Source organism: Muntiacus reevesi, chromosome 10 (assembly GCF_963930625.1).
Source record: "Muntiacus reevesi chromosome 10, mMunRee1.1, whole genome shotgun sequence".
Lineage (NCBI taxonomy): Eukaryota > Metazoa > Chordata > Mammalia > Artiodactyla > Cervidae > Muntiacus > Muntiacus reevesi.
The window spans coordinates 81,202,893-81,227,878 of record NC_089258.1 but is presented as its reverse complement, the minus strand read 5'-3'; the positions used below and the strand labels follow the sequence as shown (position 1 = coordinate 81,227,878).

The following is a 24,986-nucleotide window of genomic DNA, read 5'->3' as shown; positions in this document are numbered from 1 at the left end:
AATTTTAGACTGTTATAGAAATGTGATGATATCTTAGAATTCCTGTGACTATTCTCCTGAAAGAGATTCTAGTGAACCAATAGAAAACTGAGTTATCTATGAAGATTACTCCTAATAAAAATGACAGATAGAAAATTTTAAATTTGTAGGCTCCATGTAGACATCTTTCTCGATGGTTGGTAGTTACCAAAATTAAATGACACCAAGAAATTGAGTGACTGTGTTACATACAGTGGTGGGGTGTTAGAATTAAAAGGAATTGGAAACACTGTCTAACTCAGCCCCTCATTTTACAGATAAAATAGAGTCTGGCAGAGATGAAGGAACTTGTCTGAGGACCCACACCTGGTGAGTAAAGAAAGAAGAGATAAATTCAAATAAGCATAAATTAAATTATTAAATATTGAAGTAATTTAAATATTTAAAGCATCATGAAAGTTTCCTTATAATAATCTGATGCCTCACATGTAACCACCATTTGCAATATGAACTTCGCAAGTATGTATATACACACATGTAAGCAAATGTTAACATTTTTTCAATGAAGTGTCATACTATATATAAAAATTATTCTCCAAACTGTCTGTTTACATATGTCTTGTGTAGATAGTCTTGTTTTCTCTCAGCTAACAAGGAGATGCAGTAGAGCAGAGGCTGGCAAACCTGTTCCGGAAAGGCACACATGCTAAGCATTTTAGACTTTGCGGACCCAAGCCTCTGCCACAACGACCCGGGTTTGCTGTTCTGGTGAAAAAGCAGGCACAGACACTACGTAAACACATGCGTGTGACTTTGTTCTGATAGAACTTCACTTATAAAGACAAGAAGCGGGAAACAGTTGTGCCACAGGTTATAGTTTTGTAACTCCTACAATACAGAAAGAAAAAAGTTGTTTTAGAAAACTGTGATGGTTGAGAAGGAAGCATGATGAATATCCTGCGTGTAGAGAGAAGGGAACTAGTCTGAATTTCCATCATTAGATGTGGTCTCAGATGAGACAGGTAGGCTCCTTGACCCCTTGAGTAAAGCATGTTTACTAATGCAAAGATTGCACGGTTATTTTGAAAACGAAGTGAAATTATTTATGTAACTCAGTGGTTAGTACATGAGAACGTTCTCTTCCCTCCAGGGTGGGGATTAATGCAGGATTTTTGTACTCATGTAGGTGAAGTACTTGGGCAAGGAAAAGTTGCCCAAATTCACTGGTGTCTCGGCACGTCCAAGACTTGTTCTGTGTAGATCCCTTTAAAAATCATGTTCTCAGACTGTTGGCAAAGTTTGGGTAAACATGACTATACCAGAATGATCCTGAGATTTCCTGAGAAAGGATTAACATGCCTTGCATGGAATTTTGCAATAAAGGAAACACTATAGTTTAATTCATAGTGATTTAAGGAGATGGAAGATTTTTTAGAGGGGAAATCTAATTATAGTGAAAATAAAATTTCATTTGCCCATCATTTCCTTCATTATTCATTATTTTTTATTGGGAAGATAAGTATGTACAAAGAATAGGAAAGAAAAACATATTAGAGTGTACTAGGAAAAATAAGGAATTAATGTAATGCTACTTAACTATAAATTTCTTGTATTATAATCATATTTTAATTTATCTTCAAGTGAACCTATTGGGTAAGTTCAATTGGTTATTTTAAGACAGAATTTCTATAGCAGTTCCAAATAACTGTATTGCTTTTTCTAATTCATTTTGAAATAATGTATTTTTTTATGGCTTGATAAATTTGTTTTTTCTCTGTTGGTATAGTTTCGTTCAGTTGAATACTCTTAAGATTGAATATAACTTTTCTTCTGCTTAGTATTGTTGTCGCTTTTTCTTAACTCAAAAGTAGTTCATTTTTTTCAGATTTAGATGTAAACTGTAATAATTCTGTTAATTTATTGTTACAGTTTATATTCTGGAGAACAAAGGATTTTGTGCTGATTTAAATGTTCCTAATAATAACTATGGCATAGAATTCAGGGAAAAATTAGTTAGGTCATTCATGTTGGTACAGTGTTCATTTTTGAGCATAAGTATGTAAGTATAGTCAAGATATTCTGACAGTTGAAGAAATTGCCCAACCTGTTTGGGCAGCTGAGTCTGAAACGTAGCACACCCTTTTAATAATCAGAGACGTTTTCCCAGCGATGGGATCTGCACCAGTGGTGGCAGCAACAGTGACTTAAGTCATAGTAAATCCCACAGTGAGGAAATCATTGTATTCTTCTTTCACATCTCCTCCAAAATGTCTGATTCTCTTGGTAGGAGTGGCTATGTGATGGTATTCCATCTTCTGTCACTCTTTTTAGCAAAGAAATTAGTCCTGAGACTCAGAGCTATCCTTAAGCTGTAGCATCCAACCAGGACTCAGTTACACTGGGTTTTTAGGGTGGGGGGGGGGGGTTGCCATCCTTTTTATTTTTACAGTTTACACTTCTGCTCGAAATAAGCAAAGCTGATTTATTGCTTATAGGAGTATTACAACTTGCCCATCTTAAACACATTCAGGTAAAAAACAAACACACAAAAAAGTGTGCTGACTTAAATAAAAATAATACATAAAGAAAGAAAGTGGCTTGCCAACAAGGCAAAATTAATGCCTGTGGAGTCTGAATATAACAAAAGTTTAAGAAAAAACTTAAAGACAATAATAGTCATAAAATATTGGAGCTAAAAGCTATCTGTAGCTCCCGTAGTTGAAGACACAGTTCTACAAGAATCACAGACCCTTGAGGGGTTGGAGCCTTGCACAGGGTTTCCAGACAAGAGAAGCAGTGGCAAATCTTTTTAACCCACACAACTGAGAGGTCTCAGAGAGTGTGCTTTGGGTGAGCTGGATCACAATGAATGACTCCTCTGTGACTTACAAGACTCAGTGAAAAATGTGATAACCAAATATTCGGTTGCAGTTGGGTGTTCTTGAACTTTTGTTGTCAAGGGCACCCTAGAGCTAGAGGGTGGGGATTATGAAAAGGCAGTAGAGAAGAGGAGACCTATCTTGCCTTTTTGTAACTGCCAAAGCTAATTTCAATGATTGCTTTAGCAATATAACGATAACCAAGATTAAAGCAAGCAGGCATCCACTTTAGGATATGAGAACTGGAATTTTAGATTTCATTATAAGATTGCCATTTCAACACAATAGTAATATAATGGCAATGGATTTCCATTTTTTCTCCATTTCTGTTGAAATATTATCTCATAAATATACTTTGATACAAAAGAGATCTCTCAATTTCACAAGAGCTCCACAGCTCTATTTTATTCTTACACTGACTTATCCCCAAAATATCTTTTTGATGTACAGCTTCAATATTCTTGCCAATGTCTATGACATCAGCAATCAAAAATGGCATTATTTTTAGTTTTTTTTTTCCCACATGCAGTTGCAGGCTATCCAAAAAAAGGGGTCCTGCGTTTAGTGTTCACTGAAATGTTCTTACAATATTATCGATGGGTGTTTGTGACTCATGGAGCTAGTTGTTCCAAGAGGGTGAAAAATGTAGCATCTATCAAAGAAGATAACTTTGCCCGGTGCTAACCTAAAATGGGGGCTCTCTGTTAAGAAGGGAACTGACACCATTAAATATTAGGATTTCTTGTACTGGAAGAAAGCATTGTTTTCCCAAATTGTATTTCAGGAAACTGAGTTTCTGAGACCACATAGCTAGAAAATATCAGAGCTCTGCATCTCTCTTCCCCAATACATTTGAAGGTCCACAAATTGAACTGCACAACAGTTATACATGGATCAGCCTTCCCAGAACAGAAGCCAAATGTTTCATCCACTGAAGTTCTGAATTGAATGTAGTGGTCAAGTGTCATAATCAATAAGGTTGATTTAGTTGAAGAACATAAGAAAAGCATAAATTGGTTAAGTACACAGTCCTGAATATTCATTGGAAGGACTGATGTGAAGCTGAAATTCTAATACTTTGGCCACCTGATGTGAAGAGCTGACTCATTTAAAAAGACCCTGATGCTGGGAAAGATTGAAGGTGGGAGGAGAAGGGGATGACAGAGGATGAGATGGTTGGATGGCATTACCAACTCAATGGAAATGAGTTTGGGTAGACTCTGGGAGTAGGTGATGGACAGGGAGACCTGGAGTGCTGCAGTCCATGGGGTTGCAAAGAGTCAGACATGACTGGGCGACTGAACTGAACTGAACACTTGATTTTAGGCACCATTTTAGAGTTACTCTTTTTTCCCCCAGTTTCTGGAGTCATGCCTATATTATTTTTGAATAATGCCTATATTATCTTTATAAAATTATTTTACTTACTAAAACCCTTGCAGGGAATCTAAGATTCACTCAATTTACATCAAATTCATCTCTTTTCATGTGCTCAGTTGTGTCCGACTCTTTGCAACCCCGTGAACTTGTAGCCCACCAGGCTCCTCTGTCCGTGGGTTTTTCCAGGCAAAAATACTGAAGTAGGTTGTCACACATCACAGAGTGCTTTAGTGAAATTTGAGCTTTCTGAAATATTGACATTAAAGAACTAGTTATTGGGTTAATAACAATGCTTTTCCTCTAGATGGTTCATTTGAAAAGAAAACAATGTATTTTAATATTCAGAAAATGGTGTTAAACTGCTGCAATAAAATAAGCAAATCTTCGTAGTACGCAAGCAGCCCTGGCTATAGTTTTAGTCAGTAGTGTTCAATGACTCAAGCATCATAGAATATTTCCACTTCATGAGCCACATATTGGGCTAAAGGTTTCTGTTATACCACCTCCCGATCACTTAACAAGCATAACCAAGATATAGACATGAGCATGATTGTTGCGCCCGAACCATGACCGGAGTTCAAGGCTGCTCTCCTTGGAACAGTGGGCAGAGACTAAAAGTTCCTCAATTAAATGTGTAGTTAGGTACTACTTGGTATCATCTCTAAATTGGAGGATCCTCAGTTTGGGCTTCCCAGGTGGCGCTAGTGGTAAAGAGCCCACCTGCCAATGCAGGAGACGTGGGTTTGATCCCTGGGTCAGGAAGATGCCCTGGAGGAGGAAATGGCAACCCACTCCAGTGTTCTTGCCTGGAGAATCCCATGGACAGAGGAGCCTGGCGGGCTACGGTCCATGGGGTCACAAAGAGTCGGACACGACTGAAGCGACTTAACACACACTCACTGAGAACCTAAGACGTGGACTTCCTACAGGAATGCAGCTCATGGGGACCAAATACTCAGGGTGGGGAGGCATCAGGAACCACTGGCTCTGCCTGAAGGGAGAGCGGAGCTTCCCGTCGCTGACGCACCTGAGCTCTAACCCTCTGATGGCCCCTGGCGTTGCTCTGTAGAGTCGCTCTTTCTGTATCCACTGCTGTGTTTGACATGAGTAGCCGATGAGGACCTACTGTCTAGCACCAGGAACTCCTCGGTGGCAGCCTGGATGGGAGTGGTGTTTGGGGGAGAAGGGATCCGTGTGTACCTATGGCTGAGTCCTTTTATTGTTCACCTGAAACTATCACAACGTTATTGATCAGCTATATTCCAGTGCAAAATTAAAAGTTTAAAATGAACCAATAAATAAAATCTACCTTGATTAAAAAAAAAAGAATCACTTTTTTTTTTTTTTAACCAATAACGGAAAAATTTTTTTAAAGGCAGAAATTGGTACTCCTTTCTTCTATGATCCATTAATTAGTTCAGAAATAGGCCCTTCCCACCCCGCCTCCACCCCCCAGGAGAACACAAGAAAGAAGTCAGATGGTGCCAGCATATAGAATAAACAGTTGTTTTTTTTTTTTTTTTTTTTTTTTAATAACCCAAGGTTCCTTTATTACTGTAATGTTTAAAGAAGCTGCTGCCTTTTCACTTTAATGTGAGAGATGTAATTTTCCTGTTGTTTTCCAAGGCTGTCAGATAACAGACAAATTGCCTTTGATAAAACATGCTTTCAATTTCTCCAATGTAATATTCAATTTTCATTTTCATAAGGGGTTGCTTATTTTGATGGCTTGGATGGCTTGACTAGGATGTCAGTGTCTAGATCTCATCAGTAAGGATTGTAGTCTGAGTTATAATTCAGGAGAGCATATGTTACTATCAAATTTATTATCTAAAATTACTTGTTTGTGTTTAATTCTTGAAAATCAGGAGTGACAGGCCATTTGACTAAATAATTTCTCTTTGCCCTTTTTCTCCGTAAAAGTCACACAGAAACAAAGGCAATTTGGGCTGCTTAGTGAAGAATTTGGGTAATACTTTTGCTGAACAAGAAAGAGTTGTAACTCCTGGGATTCCAGCTCCTAGAATTTCTGGTAGCAAGTCACATTCCTCTTTTTCATTTCACTACCTTAACTCTTCATGTGTGTCTGACACACACAGACTTTTCTCTTTCGGCCTATCAATACACAGAGCAAACCTCAAAAAAAATTTATTGTTAAAAAAAAAACCTATAAAATTGTTTATATGCATTGTAGAACTCTGATAATACAAAAATAACAGAAAAAGTAGAAATCCTCCATGTTAAATCCCATGTATGCTTTCTGTCTTGTTACATAAGATTGCATAATTACTGTCATTAAGGTGTTATCATCTGAAAAGTCGTTCTCATAGTCAGCTACCTTAGCTCACCTGCCAAGGCAGTCACCCAGCAGCGCCCCAGTATGTGCAGTGATGCCGTGCCGCCTGCCCCCAAGCCCTGCCCCGAATTCCAGCCCACAGCTGAGCAAACCGTGAGCCATGAACACATGCCAAACACTGAAGACGCACAGCTGAATCACACAGGCTCTCACTGGCAGATGGGAGCTCGGGTTAACTAAGGAAGTGCCCAGAAGAGGGTGCAGCTGACCCTGCCCAGCACCCGGGAGCGCATCCCACGGCGGGTGCGGAGGGAGACGTCTGCCGGGAAGGCTCCTCTGAGAGCTCTCGGTACACAGACGGTCGCTGAGTCCCAAGAAGAGCAAGCACAGGACCAAACCTTGGAGAAATTACCACACTTTATGGTTGCCAAGATGAGATGACCTTGCAAGAGAGTTAAAAAAATAAACAGAGAAGCAGTCGGAAAACCACAGAATGCGGTATGCAGGAAAACCCAAGAAGAGAATGGTCCAAGAGGGAGGAAATGGTCCATTGGGTCAGACGGTATTTGCTTACAATGCGGTACGAAGGATACTCCCTGCGTTTAGCAGCATAGATGTCGTTGGTGACGCTGACTTGGTTGGTCTTTGTTTTCAGTTCTTGCTGTTTTCTGAGGTGAGAAACCAGACGGCTGGATGCAGCCGTGCTGGCAGCACCTCTGAGTGCCTTTTATCACTTTCAATGTTTGGACGTAATTGTTTGGTTACGCTGCTGGTGTTTCCATCACTTGAAGTGTGGGTTCCTCATGCGCACTGACTATCTCACAGCCAAAGCTTGTCTTCTGGGTCTGATAATCCGAGTTGTGGTGTCATGCCTGCCATATCAAACCTCCAGTGAATATGTGAATGGTGGGTCACCCTTCTCCCCAGACCTGCATCCCCCCACCCCCCTGTGTGCACTGGTCTCTGACCCCTCCCTTCGGCTGCTCAGCACACCTGATGGGCTGCCCGGTGACCACCAACCACTCTTGGGTGACGTCTTTCATGTCTTGGTATCTGACAAGTGGCAAATTAACTCCCCTTCCTGCAGGGAATTAAATCTTCAATTAAAACTGAAATGGTAACCCTCCTCTCCTGCCTTCCCTGCCCTCCAGTCCGCTCTCTCTCTCCCCTCTTCTCTCCCTTCCTCCCTGTCCCTCTGTCTCACTCACTCTCTCCTTTTCACCTTCTCTTCCCTCTCCAGCCATCCTCTCTCCCATCTTTATGCTTCCTTGAGAATTCAAGTGCCATTTTGACCCAGAACATACAAGTGGTAGAAGTAGGGAAGACTCACTCATCACCACCATTTGTCCCATGAAGATATTTTTGAAAGACAGCTTGAGGAGAAAAGGCAGATTGACGTGAAAACTGAGAATACATTTTTAATGGGTAAAATCTGAGGAAAACTTAGATAAAATCAGAAGGCTTGAATTCTTGAATGATGAAGGCTCTGTGAGTGTGCCGACCTTTCTTTAGACTAATGACGCCAAGAGAAAATGAACACCAGTTGGGAAACGGGGTGTTAGCTCTCGCGCTCTCCCTCCCGCGGTGATGTCTCAATCCTCTGACACCCATTAGCGAAAGGACTTGGCTGAACTCATGTGCCTCGTGGTGCAGTCCCTCGGTGCAGGGCAGAGCCTGGACCGCTGAAGGATGAACCTGCTTGAGGCCGGAAGCGCCATCCATAACACAGGCCTTGTCCATAAGGCGGCTGCCCTCCCCCCTGAGATGCTCCGGGGAGGAGCAGCTGATCTTCAGGATGGCCAATCCTTTACAGTTAGTATCAGAAATGAGCCCATCAGTCAGCCACAGGAGACTTTTAAAGGGGCACCAGGGCCATAAACTTTATGAAAAAGGCTGGAGATTGCATTCAGCCCTCAAGTAGATACACAATTACCCTAAATCCAGTTCAGGGCAGGGAGACTAAATCTTAAAAAAATAAATAAAGTGAAGAACCCCCACACTCATCAAAGCTTTCAGAAGCAAAGAGGTAGGAGATAGCAGTTGTAAGACAAATTTTTCCTCCTATAGCTAAGCGAAGAACAGCAGAAGGAGGGTGAGTGAGGGACAAAGGAAACAAATGGTAGAGAGACAGGAAAGAAGAAATTAGGCTGAAATGGGAAGGGGAAGAAAAAGAAAAAAAACTGGAGAGTTGTTTCTTTTAAGAGTCTGTAAATACTTGCCTGCTTATGAGATAAACTCATTGGTATTGAGGGGACTTGAAAACACCATTGATTTGTTCACTGTAGGCAGAAGTCAGAGAAAATCTTATTTTCATGAGCTTTCCTTCTATTAGTCAGTTCCCTGGTGACACATAAAGTAAAGCTTTTCTAAGGACTTTCTCAGACAGTTTGACGTTTTGTTGAATTAACTGGTATGTATTGTAGCAGATTTATCAGCTGCATCTTTCCATCCAAGCTAGGAATGGTTTCACCTTGAATAGAGTTCTTTGGGCACCAAGAGAATCCTGGAAACTTCTTAGGGTAATCTCCCTTCTAAAGTCCGCCTTGAAACTCTCCCCAAGTCTCCCGCGGCTTCCCTGGCAGCTCAGAGGATAAAGAATCCGCCTGCACTGCCAGAGACCCGGGTTGGACCCCGTGGGTCGGGAAGATCCCCTGGAGGAGGGCATGGCAACCCACTCCAGTGTTCTCGCCTGGAGACGCCCATGGACAGAGGAGCCTGGCGGGCTGCAGTCCATGGGTTTGCAAAGAGGCAGACACTTGAAGCTACCGAACCCACACGTGTACACATGCGCACGTTCTTTGTATGAATACTGAGTCACGCGATAGGCAGTGTGTTTTGTGGGGGAGAAGCTCATGCCGCCCATTGGTGATCTGAGTGCATCAGGGAAGCAGAGGCGTGGCTTCAGTCTTCTTTCTAGAGCTGCTGTAACGAAGTTTCACAAACAAGGGAAACGTGTCGCCTCACAGTTCTGGAGGCCAGACGTTTAAACCAGGAGGTCCGCAGGGCCGTGCTGAAACCTGGAGGGGAGACTTCCCCCTTGCCTCTCCCTAGCCTTCGGTCCTTTGCTGGCGATCCTTGGCATTCTTGGCTTGCAGCTTCCTGAGTCCAGTCTCTGCCTTGACCAATATCCCGCCTTCTGCCCAGTCTCTGTTCTCACAGGGCTTCTTGCAAGACTCCAGGCATATTGGATTAGGTTCCATCCTATTCCACTGTGACCTTAACTAATTGCATCTGTGGTGACCCTATTTCCAACTAAGGTCACATTCAGGAATTAAGACTTCAATATAGCTTCTTTTCTGTGTGGGTGAGGGGTGGGGACACATTTTAACCCTTAACAGTGACTATAAGAGATGTTTGTCTTCACTGAATAGACGTAAAAACACATTTCTAATTCAATTCGATACACACTTAACTGAAAATCCTTGGCATCAAGACTGCAGGTGCTGTGTGAGTTACGTGAGATTATCAGAGTAAGACACCACCCCCTGCCCCCGTGCAACCTGGAGGTACTTCAAAGTACCTAAATATAGCACTATGCCATTATTGAAGATTTTTAGATAGAGATGCAATTATATAAAAACTTCAGGACATTTCCCAGGTGGTCCAGTGGCTAAGACTCTGGGCTGCCAATGCAGGGCATCTGGGTTCAATCCTTGGTCAGGGAACTAGGTCCCACAGAGATGTTTTGTGCAAAGATCCTTTGTGCAACAGTGGAGATTGAATATCCTACAGCTGCACCTAAGACCTGGCACAGCCAAATAAATAAATAAAAGTCAATATTTTAAAAAGGAATTTATAAAAAAAATGAAACCAGCAGGACTTAAATTTATAGAACAGGAGGATATAATAGTGATGAATAGTAACAGTAGCACAGAGATGTTTGCCAGGCATAATTCTGAGTACTATACATTCATTTAATCCTCACAGGTATGGAAGGAAAGTTTTGTGTTTTTAATCCCTGTGGGCTTGAGTTGTTTCTGTCATAGAAGGAGGTCCAAGGAGTTCATCTTTAGTCCGTTCCTACTTTAGCAGGTCCAGTATTCTAGAACTTGTCTCCCCTGCCTTGCTGGGGTAGTTTGGGGAAGGTGCAAGTCCAGGACCCACTGGCAGTCAGAATGTAATAGAATGAATTTCTCTTAAGGCTTCCCCTTGCCCTGGCTGCAGGCTTGACATTTACCAGACTGGGCCCACCACGTTTCCTCCAAGTCCTGAATGCTGTTGACGTAAACAGGTACAAAGTGGACCCAGTAATATGTAGAAATTATGACCATTTGAAAATAAGCTCCAGGTAAGCTAGAATTTTCATCTATTCACTACTATTTCTGTAGCACCCCCAAAGAGTAGTCAGCCTATTAGGAGAGGCTCGTTAAATATTTGTAGAATGAATGGTTCAGAGCAATCAGCAGGCATTTCAAACCCAAAGCTTGAATCAACTCAGGGAAAATAGGGTGTTGCTGGCTTTTGATAGTCACAAACAATATATTTTGGCAATAAAATTAAAAATATATAGCACACTACTTTGGATACAGTGATTGGAGATTTTGTTGAAAGAAAGTCCAGCGATATGCCTTTTTCTCCACACCCAAGCAAACGCTCAGCCCAATAGTTGCCTACCCCGAGTGAGCAGTAGGTTTGTGCAGCATTCCTGCTGCAAGCTGCTGCTGCTTAAGGAAGAAAACATAAACAGGAAACTTCATCCCTGCCACCTTAATTCTTTCACTTCCGGTCCAGACCCTCAGCTTACAACACTTTTGGTGACAATACAATCAGTTCACTTAAAAGGATGACAATAATGACTTATGAGATGCTGACATCTGACATCATTAAAAAGGCAGAAATTGAAAATTGGAAAATATTTAGGAAAGAAAACTTGATCTTGTAGTATAAAGAGAGGCATTACTGAAGTATACTCTTTAGCATAAGGTGACGGAAAATAAAGTATATGCTGAACATTTTGGTAAAAACAAAGCAAAAAAAAAACAACAACAAACAGACCCCTTCCCAGCTTGATGTCTCAGGTGCTGCTGGAATCGCCTGTTTTTAAGGCAGTCATGCTACGTTACGAGCGGCGCACACCACTTGGAGAGCAGGTGGAGCACGGACAGAGCAGGCTGTCTCACCTTTGCCCCGTCAGCTCTATCCTCCTGAGAAGGTCTTGTTTCTGTGTTGGCTTTCTCTGCTGGAAGGCTGTGTAATGGTTATGCACCAAATGCCCCTTGGGATTTTCTCCTCGTTCCCAATCCCCTCACCGTGGCCTCAAAATCTTGCAGACTAAAATATGTTAACTTTTAAAATTTAGAAAAAATAAATTATTTTCATTAACCAAGACATTTTTAATTACACACTGTGAAGTTGAGCATATTGCAACCAAAGAATAAGGATGATACTTTCGAAAAGGGAAATAAGGACCCATTCTGGAGAGCCAAGAGCTTCCTTTTGAAAGTGACCTGCTTGCTGTCTAGACCCAATGCTGTGTGTGTGTGTGTGTGCACGCACATGCACGTGTGTTCGCATAATCGCTCAGGCATATCTGACTCTTTGTGACCCCATTGACTAGCCCACCAGGCTCCTCTGTTCATGGGATTCTCTAGGAAAGAATACTAGAGTTGGTTACCATTTCCTTCTCTAGGGGATCCTCCTGACCCAGGGATCAAACCTGGGTCTCCTGCATTGCAGGCAGTTTCTTCACGATCTGAGCCACCGGGGAAGACCAGATCCAGGGCTATTTGTTGGTAAATGTGAAAGTTCAGTCCAGAAGTGTGACTAGCAGAGCAGCCAGTCACTGAAGTATGAGCCTAAAAAGACCTGAAATCAAATAAGGATTGATTCCCTTCAGAAATAAAGATCCATTTCTGGAGAGCACAAGTGAAAGGCTTCATGGTGATGTTTTGTAACACCTCACGATTCCCATATTACTTTGAGGATCATAGATTTACAGATGGAAAAAAATGGAGCAACTGCTATTAGGGGGCCAAGATGCTGACATAGGCTTCTTCTAATCATTTCTTTGAAGTTCAACAGACATAGAAATTATTGCTAATAGCTTGAAGGGGCATTCATCTTACACTAACCTCTCTCTCTCTCTCTTTTTCATATTTGAATATGAACATTCCTTTCTCCTCTAAGAGTAGTAGGAATAACTGAATGATTAAGATATCCCAGGGCAAGAATTCCAAAGTCAGATAGCTACAAGAACCAGACAAGTAATGTACATGTCTGAAATGGTCTGGGAGTAACATGGGAATGCCAGTGCCACAGTGCATCAGAGAAGCGATGCCCACTGAACAGGGGTGGGGGGATGGATGCTGAAGAGGATGTGGTCCCAGTGTTTCCAGCTGTGCTGACATTGCTCTACTCTCTCAGTGTGTGCCATCGCTCAAGGATAAGATACCACGTGAGTCAGCAGCTGACACCCTCTACCTTAGGATCTTGTCCCAAAGTCACACCTCAACACTAACTAGTCCTAAAAGAGAGTGAAAGGCGTTCAGAATAGGTTCCGTGGTCATAACAGTTTGAAAAACACTGAGTTAAACAGAGTTGATTTGGCTCTTTACTGCAGCGCTTCTCAGAAGCTTAAGCATTTTTACTTACAAAATGAACCTCCAAGAGTAAGCTCAGGGTACAGAGAATTTTGTGAACTCATCTGACCGTTGGAGCCGCTCGTTGTGAGTACTTCACGAAGGTACTTTGGAAGACCATGCTGCAATTTACTTTGCAGTAAATAATGTGAGTGAAAATTCAAATGAAAATCCAAGAGGAATAGCAGATGCTGAAAACAGACATGTAGCCTGGCTAAAATAAGGATGCCTGTGAGTGACCTTGGAAAGTTAGAAGCCATGATTTCAACATTTGGAGTAAAAAGTAGGAAACAAGCATGATTTTCTTCATCAACTACATTGTGAATTAGATGTTCCTATCATTTATGAGGTATTCGATTTTCAAGTTTTAAGTTGAGAGAAAACTAGAGATAATAAAGGGAGCCTATTCTATAAAATAATATATTACTCAGTACATGACAAACTCTTGATTTTTGATATTCATATATTCAACAAATATATCTTACATACCTACTGTGTGCCAGGCAATAAGCCAGTCACTGAGTTGAGTCTAGGATTAGATTATTAGTTCTAGCTAATGCCAGTTCTGACCTAAACCTGGGGAACTAATAAAGATATGTATTTTCAATTTGCAATACTGCTAATACAGTCCTCTCTCTGAGGTTTATCTGACATTTTGAAAAGGAAGAGTTTGGTCTGCAATCATTTACTGAGTCATAATGTGACCCAATTTGGTTTGCAGTTGCAGAGGTAGCTATACACAGCATTTGCTTTCCATTAAGATACTGAAATCAACAATTCTAAGAGAGTGTTTATTTCGGCCTGTACCGTAGCCTCTGACAGTTAAGAATACCACTGCTATTTCCTATTCATCCCAGGAATTCTCCACTTCTCTCTTCATGCTGCATTTGAATAATGTCATCTTTGACTCTGAGAAGGCCTTACAAATAGCTGAAAAAAGAAGAGAAACTAAAGGCAAAGGAGAAAAGGAAAGATATACCCATTTGAATGCAGAGTTCCAAAGAATAGCAAGGAGAGACAAGAAAGCCTTCCTCAGTGATCAATGCAAAGAAATAGAGGAAAACAATAGAATGGGGAAGACTAGAGATCTCTTCAAGAAAATTAGAGATACCAAGGGAACATTTCATGTAAAGATGGGCACAATAAAAGACAGAAATGGTATGGACCTAACACAAGCAGAAGATATTAAGAAGAGGTGGCAAGAATACACGGAAGAACTGTACAAAAATGATCTTCATGACCCAGATAACCACAATGGTGTGATCATTCACCTAGAGCCAGACATTCTGGAATGCAAAGTCAAGTGGTCCTTAGGAAATTTCACTACAAACAAAGTTAGTGGAGGTGATGGAATTCCAGTTGAGCTATTTCAAATCCTAAAAGCTGACGCTGTGAAAGTGCTGCACTCAATATGCCAGCAAATTTGGAAAACTCAGCAGTGGCCAAAGGACAGGAAAAGGTCAGTTTTCATTCCAATCCCAAAGGCAATGCCAAAGAGTGTTCTAACTATTGCACATTTGCACTCATCTCACACACTAACAAAGTAATGCTCAAAATTCTCCAAGTCAGGCTTCAACAGTACATGAACTGTGAACTTCCAGATGTTCAAGCTGGATTTAGAAAAGGCAGAGGAACCAGATATCAAATTGCCAACATCTGTTGGATCATCGAAAAAGCGAGAGTTCCAGAAAAACATTTACTTCTGCTTTATTGATAACACCAAAGCATCTGACTGTATGGGTCACAACAAACTGTGGAAAAGTCTTAAAGAGATGGGAATACCAGACCACCATACCTGTCTCCTGAGAAATCTGTATGCAGGTCAAGAAGCAACAGTTAGAATTGGACATGGAACAACAGACTGGTTTCAAATCGGGAAAGGGGTACGTCAAGGCTGTATACTGTCACCCTGCTTATTTAACTTATATGCAGGGTACATCATGAGAAATGCTGGGCTGGAAGAAGCACAAGCTGGAATCAAGATTGCCGGGAGAAATATCAATAACCTCAGATATGCAGATGACACCACCCTTATGGCAGAAAGTGAAGAACTAAAGGGCCTCTTGAGGAAAGTGAAAGAGGAGACTGAAAAAGTTGGCTTTAAAACTCAACATTCACAAAACTAAGATTTGGCATCCAGTCCCATCACTTCATGGCAAATAGATGGGGAAACAGTGGAAACAGTGACAGACTTTATTTTGGGGGGCTCCAAAATCACTGCAGATGGTGATTGCAGCCATGAAATTAAAAGATGCTTGCTCCTTGGAAGAAAATCTATGACCAACCTAGACACCATGTTAAAAAGCAGAGATATTACTTTGCCAACAACAGTCCATCTAGTCAAGGCTATGGTTTTTCCAGTAGTCATGTATGGAAGTGAGAGTTGGACTATTAAAGAAAGCTAAGTGCTGAAGAATTGATGCTTTTGAACTGTGGTGTTGGAGAAGACTCTTGAGAGTCCCTTGGACTGCAAGGAGATCCAACCAGTCTATCCTAAAGGAAACCAGTCCTAAATATTCATTGGAAGGACTGATGGTGAAGCTGAAACTCCAATACTTTGGCCACCTGATGCGAAGAACTGACTCATTGGAAAAGACCCTGATGCTGGGAAAGATTGAAGGCAGGAGGAGAAGGGGATGACAGAGGGTGAGATGGTTGGATGGCATTAGTGGCTTGATGGACATGAGTTTGAGCAAAGCTCTGGGAGCTGGTAATGGACAGGGACGCCTGGTGTGCTGCAGTCCATGGGGTCGCAAAGTGTTGGACATGACTGAGCCACTGAACTGAACTGAACTGATTTTTGACTCTTCCAACCAAAATAAACCTCACCCTTTGAAGCCCACTACTCATATCTATAACTTTTTTATGGTTTGTACTACTTTTCCCATAAATAAGAAATATTGCTTCAATAATTTATTCAACCAATATTTATTAAAGACCTATTATGTATACTGACAGTTGGAGATGAAGTAGACACTTGTAGCCTACTATATATTTGCATGTCTTTACTCTGCTTAATTTAAGCTATACAATCATTGAATTCAGAATCCTATCTTATATATATGGAGTGCAATTGCTTTTACATATTTGTCAAATAAGTCACTAAACATGGGTTGATTTTTCCCTGTATTTCTCAGTCCTAGTTTTAAATTATTGATGATGCTTCAGCAAAGAAGATTCATTTTCCTGAAAATACTATGTCCATTTCATTTGGAAATAGTTTTGACTTCCTCTTTCATTGCTCTAAATTCAATTCTATTTACAGGTAAAAATTTCCTCAGTTATTAACCATTGGGCAACAGAAAGCATGTTAGACAGTCTCAGCTACCAATGTGGGCTTCTCCCAAGAATTCAACTAGTGCCTGCCAGTTGACAGGAAAATTACAACTCAATTAGAGAGTGTCTTCTCCTGTTTTCTTGTAAGTCGCTAAAGCTTACTCTCCCATGCAGATCAGCTCTCCTCTCCTGTAAGCCATGTTTCTCTGTTATTGAAAATTGTCCTTCAATCTGTGTTTATCCTTTAGCCAACAAACTAGTTTCAGTGGCAGCATTATGGGTACAGCCCAGAGAAGCGATTTCTGTGCAGTAATTTAGCTGTCAGTCTGGCAGTGGTAAAGGAGCAGGAAGATGGATGCTGAGCCCAGAGCGTGCCTGAGCAGGCATCCTGCGTGTCCCTGCTTGGACGTGCACTTACTAAAGCAGGTAGAAAAATGCTTGTCCTGATTTCCTTTGGCCGTTACCACAGTACAGCCAGGGGAAAATATTTTTACTGGAACTCTGCTAATTGTTAAGGACCCTCTTATTATCCACAGAGAGGATGGGAACAGAGGGTGAAGATCATTTGGTGAGGGAATTGTCCTCAAATGAAAACTGGAAAAGCAAATGACTTTAATATTTGTTACGGGTCCCCTGATAGATTTGGCAGGGGTGAGAAAGTATGGATACGGAAGCTTCCTGTTGAAGGGCTGGTCTGCAAAATGATAATTTCAAGCCCACCTGTTGACTGATATCCATGAACAATAAACAGATTGATAAATTACCTCTCGACACGTTGGTGTGTAGACCGGCAAACCAAAGTAGATTGTGCCTTTAGAGGTATGAAAGATGATGCTGAATAAGTCAGAGTCAGCATCTGGTCATCAAGCTCAATTTTTAAAAATTAATTCAGATATAGTTTTTTGCTTTGTTTTCCTAACAATTTTTTTAGGATGCCACAGTCCATTGAAGGATTTAAACCTCAGTTAAATTTTTTTTTAAACCTCAGTTAAATTTTTTTGTTGTTTAATCAGTTCAATTAGCAAGCTCATAAATTCAGCACTCAGTAATATATACAAAAGCAGTTATTTTTGTAAATTTGGGACTATTATGTATCCTTTATACATTATATTTACATTATACATGCCATATACATTTATATTCATGTTTATTTATTATTTATATACATAATGGCTATATATAATATATAAAATGGCAATTACTAGAGGTCTCTAACTATTTTAGACGTGAATTTGCCCACATGTAGTTTTTTCCCCTTGAGCAGTCCAGTGATCAGCAGACTTTACTCAGTTCCGAAATGCATAAAGTGTGTGTTCCATGGAACCCCTCATTTCTGAGATTTTCGGTAAATAAATGACTCCATGCTCAAGTAGGTTTAAAAAGTTTTCTCAGTGTAGTCCCATTCAGAAGGGTCATGCTGAACTTGTGTGTATTAAAAATTTTGAGGAAGTCTTAACAATACATAAAAACTTTTAAAGTTGTTTTCTTTTTTTCAATGAAGTGTTCTCCAAACACAGCCTTTCCTTAAATCAGTCGAATGTAGGAAAACAAGAGATTCTCAGTCTACTTTGACAAACACAGAGTCACCTTCTCCTTGTGTGGTTCTCATGAGACAGAGGACTGAAGGGTGGAATTTTCAAGAAAAACTTGGTCCAGTGTGATGGGATCTCTAAGTGGACTCTTGGTAACCAAGGGCACCAGATCTCCTAACTATTCCTAGCCTTTAGATCTTTGTTGGTGTATAATTGTTCCTAGAAGTCTCTTATGATCTTTTGTATTTCTGTGCTATCAGTTGTAACATTTCTTTCATTTCTGATTATATTTGAGTCCTCTCTCTTTTTTTGCATGGTTTGAGTCTAGCTAAAGGTTTGTCTTATTTATCTTTTAAGAAAACTAGCTCTTAGTTTGACATTTTTCTTTGTCATCCTAATCTCTATTTCATTTATTTCTGTTCTAATATTTGTTATTTCCATCTTTGGGCCAACTTTGTTCTTCTTTTCTAGTACCGTGCGATATGAAGTTGTTTCTTATTGTAGGCATTTATCACTATGCGTTTCCTCATTGAACTGAGTTTGCTCTAACTTGTAAGTTTTGATATGTTGTATTTCCAATTTTATTTGTCTCAAGGTATTTTAAATATTTTTATTTCTTCTTTGACCCACTGATTGTTCACTATTACCAATATGTTTTTTAATCTCTACATATTGTGAATTTTCCAGTTTTCTTCTAATAGTAGATTTCTAATGTCATGTCATTGTGGTTGGTAAATACACTTGATATGATTTTAGTCTTTTAAAATGTATTTAGAGTTGTCTTGTGGACTAACATATGATCTATCCTAGACTGTATATGGACTTAAGTTCATATATGCTTAAGAAGAATGTGTATTCATTGCTTTTGGATAGAACGTTCTATAAATGTTAAGTCCATCTGGCCAAATGTGTCACTTAAGTCTAATGTTTCCTTATGTTTTTCCATATGATCTACCCATTATTAAAAGTAGGATACTGAGGTTCTTTACTATTATTGTATTACTGTTTATTTTTCCCTTTAGATCTGTTAATATTTACTTTTGTTTAAAAAGTGTTCCTATATTGAGTACATAAATATTTTTACAAGTGTTATGTTCTCTTGTTGGATTGACCCCATTACCATAACCTAATTACTTTGTCTTGTATTATTAATAGAATCTTTGTCTTAAAGTATATTTTATCTGATATAAGTATTCCTACCTCAGCTTTTTTTGGTTTCCGTTTGTATGGAGAATCTTTTTTTAACCTGTTAACTTTCAATCTGTGTGTTTCCTTAAAGCTAAAGTGAGTCTCTTATAGACAATATATTGTTAGGTCTTTTTTTTTTTTTTTTTTCCTCTCTGATGGGTTGATCCTTTCTTCCACCTCATCTGGTCTGCTGTTGACCCCCTTTCTTGAACATTTCAGTTATTATATTCTTCAGTTCTGTGATTTCTGTTTGGTACATTCTTACATTTTCTATATTGGTTGATAAAATTTTCACTTTGTTCATGCCTTGTTCTCCTGACCTTGGTGAGAATCTTTATGATTGCTATTTTGAACTCTTTATTAGGTAAATCACTTATCTTCATTTTATTAAGGTTGTTTTCTGAGATCTTATCTTGTTCTTTTGTTTGGAACATATTCATCTGTCTCGTTATTTTTCTTAACTCTCTGTGTTGATTTCTGTGTATTAGATAAACCAGCCACCTCTCCTGGTCTTTAATGAGCAGTCTCATGTAGGAGATAAGACTTATCATACAACCCTGCCATAACTCTTCCTTTTGTTTGGAACCTTTGTGATTGTCCAAGCAGCCTTCTTTGTTCTTCCTGGCTCTCCTAGTAGTTGAGGATATGCCATTGACAGGTGCCAACTCCTGTCAATGTCCCAAAGCAGAGGATGTCAATCAGCAACTTGAGCTTAGGGACACAGTAAGTTAAAAACTGGATCTCTCTGTTACTCGTGGACACAAGCCCAGTGGTCACCAAAGCCAGGCTATCAAGGGATACATCCTCTGGGCATCAGCCACAAAAGCTTGGGCACCAGATATGTGCGCGAGCTCCTTTCTCAGACACGGTGGCAGTCTGGGTAAACGTGGCAGAGGGTCAGTGAGAAGACCGTGCCAGCTGGCATCCCCCTTCTCTGAATAGGATTGTAAATTGGCCCCTAGATGTATGTTAAGTTGGAAACCTGTGCTTCTAGGACACAGCTTTAAGCAGGACGCTGCTTTTAAAAAAGCAAATAGGCCTTTTTTCAGGCCTGTCTATCTGCTGTCTCTACAGTGTGCCCTAGAGGACGGCGGTCAGGAATTCTTCCTCTGTTTGTTTACAGTTCTCTAGGACCCACAGATACAAGCCCCACAGGGCACCAGAACCAGATGATAAGGGGGGAGGGAGTCCCAAGAGTAGAAGCTGCAAAAACTGAAGCACTGGATCTGTGGACCGGCTCCTTTCTGAAGGGAGGCAGAGTGAAGGTCAAGGTGGCCTCTGCCAGCCTCTGCAGTCTCCGGAGAGGACCACAGTCAGTCCCGAGATGCGTATCCAACTAGGAGCCTTCCGCTCAGCCCAAGGCTTTTAAGATAAATAAATAGGCCTCTCTCCCTGAACAGTTGGGTGTGTTTTAGTCTGCTGCCTCGGCACTGCATCTTGGGCGCTTTGAAACGAGCAGCACCCGATGGGGCCCCCAGGCACGGAGACTTTCCTGTGCCCCTTGTTGCTTGTTCACAGGGAATAGACTGCAGCCTCCATGTCCTTCCCTGAGTCCCAAAGGGAAGATTCGAACAGCTGCTAGTCCGGAAAGGGAGGGGATGTGGAGACAGGGGAGGAGGAGTCACGAAACGATAGCGCAGCCTTGGAGCCGGCTACTTCTCCCCTCAAGGGACACACGTAATGACATGTTTGAGCTCTTCTGCAGAACTAAACTCCCAGCAAATGGGAGATGTTGGCTAATTGATGAAGCCTTCTTTATTCCAAAAAGAAGCTCATTAGGAGACCATTTCTTTATATTTAAAATGTGTCAGTGGTAAAGAACATAGAAGTGGGAATAGCTTTTTTCCTGAATCCAGTCAATTTATTACTTTCAAGTATTTGGTCCATATACATTTAATGTAATTTTTATATGGTTCAGTTTATGCACAGCATCTCATTTTTTGTATAATATTTATCTCATTTATCTTTATAACTGCTTTTCTTTCTCTCCCTTCTTTTAAAAGATAATTTCAGGGGTTCTTTTTTTGAGCATTCTGTTTTATCACCTCTATATGCTCATTAGCTATCAGTTCAGTTCAATTTAGTCGCTCAGTTGTGTCTGACTTTGCAACCCCATGGACTGCAGCATGCCAGGCTTCCCTGTCCATCACCAACAGCCGGAGCTTACTCAAACTCATGTCCAACGAGCCGATGATACCATCCAACCATCTCATCCTCTGTTTTCTCCTTCTCCTCCTGCCTTCAATCTTTCCCAGCATCAGGGTCTTTTCCAATGAGTCAGTTCTTCACCTCAGATGGCCAAAGTATTGGAGTTTCAACTTCACCATCAGTCCTTTCAATGAATATTCAGGACTGGTTTCCTTTAGGATGGACTGGTTGGATCTCCTTCCAGCCCAAGGGACTCTCAAGTGTCTTCTCCAACACCGCACTTCAAAAGCATCAATGCTTCGGCACTTGGCTTTCTTCATAGTCCATCTTTCTCATCCATACATGACTACTGGAAAAACCATAGCCTTGACTAGATGGACCATTGTTGGCAAAGTAATGTCTCTGCTTTTTAATATGCTGTCTAGGTTGGTCTTAGCTTTTCTGTTCTTACGTTTATATTTGTTTTAGAATTACGTGTGTCTTTAAGTCATCCTAGTCGTCTTTGATTTAATGTCGTATCTCTTCAAGTGTAGTGTTAGAAGTCTTACATGTGTTTCTACTTATATCCTCCTGTCGTCTGTGCTGCCTCTCTCATATTTTCATATTATATGAACGCTAAAGCACAAGTTATTTTTCTTTAAGCAATCATTTATCTCTTAACAAATTAAGAAAAAAGATTATTTAGATTTATCACACATTCATCTTTTCAAGGGCTCTTCCTTTCTTAATATAGACGTGAATTTCTCCCTTACAGTGTTTTACTTCAACCTGAAGAACTTTCTATGACATTTATTATAATATGAGTCCTCTAGTACTAAAGCCTTGAAACTTCTGTTAATCTGAAAATGTTTTTGCACTGCCTCTGTTTCTGGAGAATTTTTTTTTTTAGGTACAGAATTGTAGCTTGTGAGGTATCTAGTTTTGTTTTTTCATTTCAGTACTTTACAGATGTTCCATTCCTTTCTGACCTGTATTGCTTTTGATAAACACAGCAGTTACTCTTTATTATTGTTTTTCTGTTTGTGACATGTCTTTTCTTTCTTTGCGTCTGCTTTTAAAACGTTTCTCTTTATCTTCTGTTTTCAACATTTTTAATATGATATGCTTAATGTTTGTTTTTTCTTATAATTATTTTGTGTGAAATTCGTTAAGCTCCTGGGGTTTTGATTGCTAAAAAAATATTTTGGAATAATAATATGGACACTTTTGTTCAAATATATTGCTTTTGCCAAAATTCATCTCTTTTCTCTTTTAAGGACTTTAGTTATATGTATGAAAACCATTTTATGTTGTCCCATAGATCACTAAGTGTCTATTCACTTTTATCTTTTAATCTTCTCTGAGCTTCACTTTTAGACACCTTCTATTGATCTTTCTTGAAGTTAACCGGTCTTTTCTTTTGCCATTTCCAATTTGCTATTGATGTCATTAGTGAATTTTTTCCCCTCAGACACTGTTTTTAAATCTTGGAATTTCTATTTGGTTCTTTTATTGTTTGCATTTCTCTGTTGCGATTTGCCTCTTGTTCACTCATTATGTCCATCTTTTATTTAAATCAGTTTAATTCTAATTATAATCCATTTAAAAACCTGTATTTGCTCATTCTAACATCTGTGTCATGTCTGGGTTTCTGTGTTTTATTTCTCATGTTTACTTTTTTCCTGCTTCTTTTATTGTCTATTAATTACTGAATGTATGCTAGGCACGGTAAATTCTGCATTGTTGAAAGTCTATATTGTTGAGATATGGTTTAAATTATCATCCTTTAAAGATGCCTGTGTTTTGTTTTAGTTGGCTTTTAAGTAGCTGGAGTCTCATTATAATCAGAGCCTAATGTGGCTCTGATTATTGGCCTAGAGTTACCATTACTTCTACGGCTTAGTGTTTATCAGGTCTCACCTGAATTTTCTGGCTACTCAGCGAAGTCTGTCCACTTGGAGTAGAGTTGAAGTTGCTCCCAGTCCTGTGCCACCTTCGGGAGCTTCATTCATCTCCCCACCATCAGTAGCTGTTCTCTGCCAGGCCTCAGTGAGTTACACCCTCTGGATGAAAATAGCATTTGGCTAATGACTCAGTAATTAATCTTCCTATAGAGAACAAACTGTTTCAGATATTTTTATGACTAGAAAATTATTGGCATTTGGGGAGGGGTTTATGAAATACTGTTTAAAAAGAGATGTGTAAGCTGTTCTTTTAGGATTCATCAGAACATGCAAAGGGATATTTTTGATATTATTTCCTCAGACTTTAATTGTATTGCTCTTATATTCCACCCCCCCTTTTCATATTCCATCTGTTTGGGGTTTTTAAACCTTTGTTTCCAGATCTTTTATTTCTATTTTTAATATGTATATTTATTTTAATCTAACACTTTAATTAGATTTTAAAGTCAATTTTGAGTACTTTTTTAAAACAAGCATTTGCCAACTTGTATAGATCCTTCCATAAATCAATGTAATTTCCTAAATACTAACATTTTCCCCCACCACTTCACTGAATGCTAAAGCACATTTTTATGTAAGAATCAACACAAACAAGAAATCATTTGTGTGCTATGCTTTCCACATAAAATCATCAGGCAGATCTTCTAGTGCTTTTAGTTGTATAAGCTACAAATTAATAGAATCTATTATTTTGAAGATGTTGTAAGTCATGCCTCATTCTAAAGGCAGAATAACAACATGGATGTGACTATAGATGTACCACCTAAGGTTCAAACAAACCAGATTATTTTATCAATTGGAATTTATTCTTTGGCAGGCAACAAGCTCATCTACTTGTAGTGTGAAAGTAAAGCAGAAATTCTTTTAAAAATGTAGCAACAGCCATGGAAAACAGAATGGTCAGGCATCCTACGGAGAAGCATGAGATAATCATTCTCCAGTTAACTTGGTTTCAGATTTTATTTCATTTATTTATTTAAGCTGTGCCACACAGCGTGTGGAATCTTAGTTCCCTGACCAGGGGCTGAACCCACACCCCCTCCAGTGGAAGCTCGTGGTCTTAAACACCGGAGCAACACTATCAGGGAAGTTCCCAAATTTTATTCTTTTTCTTTAAAATGATGAATCTACTTTTATCCATCACGTCACAGAATGGGGGAAATCTGAATAAATTGCTTTTTGAGAGTGCTCTAGATTTTGGCAAGAAGTATGCTTGGGGAGGGCATTGGGGATTTGGTTTGTTTGTTTGACCACCTTCACATTCCTGTCTTTTACCCTTCTCCTTTCCTATAGGTTTTCCTGTTTAAGCCTCTTTTCTGCCCTCTGCCACATTTTTTTTTTTTATGACTTTGCCCATTTAGTTCATTTCCTTTATTCTTTCCTGAACACAAAACTGAAGATAAACACTCTCAGTTTTAAAAATGCTAATTTCTTGTTCTTGGTCAAGGCCCAGTTTCTCCCAAATGATGAAACTAGAAACTCTTGGCTTCATCCTTTGCTTCCTGTCTTACTTGTTCCTGACCCAGAGCCTCCAGAATTGTCCATATTTCTTCCACATTCCTTCCCATCCTCTTCATTTTGACTAGTCTAATGAAATCATCCAAACTGAAAGGAGAGCTGAATTTGTATACTTTCTTGCATAAATCAAGATAAGTTAAGCTGCTGTAACAGACAGACCCAAATCTATAATGGTTAAACATAGAGGAGGTCTATTTCTTGCTTATAAAACAACCTGCTGTGGGTGTTTAGGCTGCTGTCCTCCATATGATGATTCAGAGGCCTGGGCT

At 39.9% G+C, this 24,986-nt stretch overlaps 1 protein-coding gene across 1 annotated transcript in view; it reads left to right on the top strand.

The window, feature by feature from the left end:
• The first annotated feature begins 303 nt into the window (after positions 1–303).
• Positions 304–24,986, top strand: part of RARB (retinoic acid receptor beta) — a 568,127-nt gene continuing 543,444 nt past the window's right edge. The window contains exon 1 of the mRNA XM_065947408.1: positions 304–348. The gene's annotated coding sequence lies outside the window, so the exon portion shown is untranslated. The remainder of the gene's footprint in view (positions 349–24,986) is intronic.